Genomic DNA, 5581 nt, shown 5'->3' with positions numbered 1-5581 from the left:
AGAATATGTGCCGTATATGTGATACACATACAAAGGTGTGTGCTATACATGTGTGTCCTACATAGAATATATGTCCTATACAAATGGATACCCCATATAGTACACACACAGGTGTGCATTTTATATACATATACACACACATATATAGATATACATCCCACATAGGATGTAACATACACATAAAGATATATATTACATACACACAGAGGTCATATTTTTCTTATATATATTTGTATAAATGTGTATTTGTGTGTATGTGTAGGTATACATACACATCCTATATAGAAGAGATATCCTAAATAGGGTATATTATATCCTATTAGAATTAGATGTACACACATTAATTATATATGCATTGTTAGTATATTAGTATGATATATTATGCTATAAAGCATATATTGTATATATTAGTATAATGTATTATATATTAGCATTATCTATATATATGTGTGTGTGTATATGTATATATATGTATGTATATACATATACACACACACACATCAAATAGAAACAAAGTGAACTAGCCTTGACAGCTAAGTGGCTCCATTGTGGATAGGGTGTTGGGCCTGGAGTCAGGAAGACTCATTTTCCTGAGTTCAAATACAGCCTCAGACACTTACTAGCTGTATCACCATGGGGACAGTTTGCCTCAGTTTCCTCACCTATAAAATGAGCTGGAGAAGGAAATGACAAACCACTCCAGTATCTCTGCCAAGAAAACCCCAAATGGCATCATGAAGAGTTGGACACGACTAAACATGACCAAAATGGACAAGGATTAGCTTCCCCAGGCACTCTGCCAACATTTGAGGATCTTCCACTAATTAAGAGAAGTCAAGAAAAACAGGGGTTACAAAGGTATCCCCCGTGTGGACCTGTTAGAATGTCGTCACCAACCCAGTTAATTCCAAGACCAAGAGGCATCAAATGCAATTTTTTTTTTTTGTTGTAGACCATATCGGTCAGATCCCAAGAGGTAGGAATAACATTTCAGGTTGAAAATAAATTGTCACCTGAGAACTGCTATTCTGCTTGGCCCAGACATCAACATTCAGCTCATTCACATTAGTTAGTTGATGGGTGAGAGGCTTATTTTCTACGTTTCTCAACTTCCAAACAATGTGTCTTTGCTAGTCTTGAAGATCACAGGTTTAGAGCTGGAAGAGACTTTTGAGATTATCTGGGGAAATCGTCATTTTTAAGATGAGGAAACTGAGAGGTTAGCTTCCTTTCTCCTGGTTACACGTGTAGTCATTATCAGAGGCAGAATTTGAACTCGGATCCATTGACTCTAAATCCATCTACCTCTCTTTTGTATCACATGGTACCTCTATATCATAGCTTTTTTTTTTTTTTTAAGCAATTGGGGTTAAGTAACTTGCTCAAGGTTACACAGTCAGTTATTTCTGGGTGTGGTGCTAAGTGTCTGAGCCCGCATTCAATCCCAGGTCATCCCAACTCTAGGGCCAGTGCTCTTACTCACTGCGCCACCTGGCTGCCCCTTTTTATTTTTTGCCTTTTGGAGGATAATTGGGGTTAAGTAACTTGCCTAAGGTTACACAGCTAGGATTTTTTTTGTGTGTGTGGGTGTTGTGTCTGAGGCCGGAACTGAACTCAGGTCCTCCTGACTCCGGGGCCGGAGCTTTACTCACTGAGCCACCTAGCTGCCCCATAGATCACAGCTTCTTACTTATGATCTACCGTGTTTCCCTGATAATAAGACCTATCCCAAAAATAAACCCTCCCCTTACTGTGTAAGATTCCTCTAAAATAAGCCCTCCCCCGAAAATAAGCCCTATTGAGATTGCTACTGTAGTGAAGGTGAAACCCTGCGCTACATGCTACATTATGGTACCCTCTGTATGCACCGTCCCCCGGGTGAAACGCACGAGCTGCATCCAATCAGAGCTGCAGCAGTGAGAGCGTCATCCTGTTCTTCCCCAGTGATTTGCTTGCTGGCGCCATTGAGAGCAGTGCCGTGGAGGAGAGCAGGACAACATAAGCCCTCCCCTGAAAATAAGCCCTCTGGTGTTTTTCTTTCCAAAAAAATTAATAAGACAGTGTCTTATTATCGGGGAAATACGGTATGAAGTTGTTTAAAAACACTTCTTTTGGATAACTGGATTTACTGATTTCCTTTGTAATGCTATGTTATCTCATAGTAGTTGTTTAAAAACACTGGGCCGCTTGGTGGTGCCAGAGTGCACAGAGTTGCCCAGAGTAGTCAGGAAGACTCATCTTCCTGAGTTCAAATTTGGCCTCAGACACTTCCTAGCTGTGTGATCCTGGGCAAGTCACTTAACCCTGGTTCCCTCAGTTTCCACATCTGTAAAATGAGTTGGAGGAACAAATGGCAAAACACTCTGGTATCTTTGCCAAGAAAACCCCAAATGGGGTCACAAAGAGTCAGAAACAAAGGAAAAATTACAAGAACATTTAAAAACATTATTCTGAGAAGTAGATTTCACCAAATTGTCATAAAGGGGTTTGTGACACAAAGAAGGCTAAGAACCCCTGATCTAGATGGATATCATCATTCACCTAAAGAGAGGTGGGTAGTATAGTGAATATAATAGGGAAGACCTATGTTCAAATCCTGCTTTTAGCACATCCTGGGAAAATTACTTAGGAATTCTCAGTGCCCAGGCAACTTCCTCAGGCAATAAGTGAACAAAGCGTGTAAACTGGGAGTTTTTTCTCAGATGAAATCACAAATCCAGACCAAATAGACAAATAACACACTCTCTACCCCAAAATCTCACCTGAAAAGTATGGATGAGAAATGGCAAAGAAAGACCAGAAAGTCAAGAACATGTCTTTGGCTGAAAGCACTGAGCCAGTCCCTTCTTTCAGGAAATATAATACACACAGGTTAAGTTACTTTGCATCCCCCTGAATGAATAATACAAAAATGCACCATATTCTAATGTTCCCTCCCACTTGGTGTGTCTTCATGGCAATGCATGGCTTTATTTAGAATGGATCTCAAAACATTTTAAAAGTTATCCACTTCAAAGGGTTGGCTGCCACTGAACTGCCATCAATCAACATTTATTAAGTACCGATGTGCCAGGCATTGTGCTAGTGGTTGGCCTGCACTGCAGTTATGGGCATTATATATATTCCATTTTCACATCCAAGAGACATAAAATTATAGCTCTCACTAGAGCTGAAATAGAGTCACTGTTATTTTGTTTATTGATTTATTTATCTCTCTGTCTTTTTATGCTTTATTTAACAGGAGAGTGATGTATCTGGAAACAAAAAAACTAGCATTCCAAAATTTTTTAGGAGGGTTAATAAATTAGTTTAGGAGTTTTCTATATTCTTAGATTTTCTTTGAAGATTTTTCTAGCTAAAACAGGATGCTCCCCTCATCCCTGCTTCAAGCTAACTCAAGTTTAGATATAAAGTAGCATAAAAGATAAAAGTTTAGTTTGATTCAACAGTGATTAGGTAGCAGCTATGAATAAGGCATTGGGTCAGATGCTGGCTATACACAGAGGACCCTGCTTTCCAGGAGTTTTGAATTTAATCGGGTGAGTAGAAGGGAGGATAAATGTATAAAGAACAAAACACTTATTTTATTATTAATAGAGCCAAAAAATTGTACAAAATCAATGCTTTTTTACTTAATGCAGGAAGGAATAGACATAACAAGGAAAGAAGGAAAAAAAAACAAGCCCCTGCTGTGGAGGGCCACTGGTAAGGCCCTTGCCCTCTGGGCCCTGGCTGAGAAATGGCCTGAGGTGTCTCCCTCCATCCTCTCCTTGCTCCCCACCACAGAAGTGAAAAAGGCTCCTGCTGGCCCTGGATATGTGTAGGGGTCCTTTTGTTTTCAGTCCCAGTTCTGGCTCTGCAGCCAATCACAAGACTGATGGGAGAATGGTCATAGAACCCTTGTGCATGTTCTGGAGAGAAGATCAGGATCCCTTTATTCTGCATCATCAGGCATTCCCAGATGTAAACTGTCAGGACTGAGCCCTCATCCGCCAGTTCCTTCTACCTCTCTTCTTATAATTTATTTCCCTGCGAATTTAGTTAGGTACTATTATGTACAAGATACAAAAGAAGTTTGCATTTCTTTCTTTGAAGGCTGTTCATAGCCTTTGGTTGCTTCCCCAATGGAAAATGGCTCCCATCCTAATAAGTTTTGTACGTCACATTTTAATCAGTGACACGATGCATTCCTCCAGGATGAACAAACCCATTCCTTCACTAATTCTCTTGAGTTAATCAACATTTATTAAGTGCCTACTATGTGCTAGGCACAGTGCTAAGCTTTGGGGACACAAAGAAAGGTAAAAGATAGTCCCTGCCCTCAAGGAGCTTATCATCTGACAGGGGAGACCACTGTGTGTCCTTTGTTCTTGAAGGCGGAAGCCATGACTTACTCACAAGTGAATTGGATTTAAGTGAGGGAGGGCTGGGCCAAGTCACCAGTCTCACTTTTTCTTTCGGACCCATCTGGGTCCAATGGCCAGATACAGATCATGATGACTGGAGATGGCCCCCCGTGGGGGGAACACATTCAAACAAGTCTATACAAAGTGAGCTACATACAGGATAAATAGGAAATAACTACCAGAGGGAAGTACTGGATTTAAAAGATGTCGGGGAAGGATTCCTGTAGAAAGTTGGATTTTACTAGTAGTCAGAGTGGAGAAGCCAGATTACTACCTGGCCTTGAGGGCCAGTGGGGCTCCAGCTTGCCCCCCTTCATACACCCTAAATTCAGTAGAATGTGAGTTCCTTCAGGCTAGGAGGCTTTTTTTTTCTTGATCTTTGAATCCTAAGTATCTAGTATAGTGATTTGCACATGGATGGTGTTTAATAGATGCTGATTAAAGTTAGGCCAAACTAGACATCTAATTAAACTCAACATTCCATCTTCCACCTTTGTGACTCAGAAAGAAACCTGTCATGTCCTTCTATCTCGTCTCCCCCTCTCAGAATCCTCCTTTTTCCCTTACACCTCAGCTCAACGATTCTTTCCTCCAGGAAACTTTCCCTGACCCTCCTCTCCAGAGTTGTTAATGAATGACCTTTCCCTCCTCTTCACTGGCTACCTTCTGCTATAACTTCTTAACCTGGGGTCTATCGATAGATTTCAGGGTGTCTCTGAACTTTTACGAAAAAAAAATACATCTTTATTTTTACTAATCTCTAATTAAAATTTAGCATTTCCTTCTATTATGAATTTTAATGAGTCTGAGAAAGGGATCCATAAGCTACACCAGAATGCCAAAGGGGTCTGTGGCACAAAATGGTAAAGAACTCCTATATGAATGAATGAAAAAACCTTTATATTAAGGGCTTACTAAGTGCCAAGGACTGTGCTAAGTACTGGGGACAGAGATATAAAATCAAAGACAGTTGCTGCCCGCAATAAGTGAGAAAGGATTATATAGGGAAATGGCAGCCAGGGATGGGTCATTTTGGTTTGGGAAGTTACAGGGATGAAGAGTCATAGAGATGTCATACTGACATATCCTTTCCAAGAGCAGTGGCAGTATCTATTTCTCTTTTTCCCTCTTTTTCTTTCTGTCTTTTTAAACCAGTGCTCAGCACAGTGATTGGC

Source organism: Petaurus breviceps, unplaced genomic scaffold (genome assembly GCF_028583685.1).
Source record: "Petaurus breviceps papuanus isolate PSGF00001 unplaced genomic scaffold, PetGlider_PUasm1.0 225, whole genome shotgun sequence".
NCBI lineage: Eukaryota > Metazoa > Chordata > Mammalia > Diprotodontia > Petauridae > Petaurus > Petaurus breviceps.
This window is presented reverse-complemented; position numbering follows the sequence as displayed.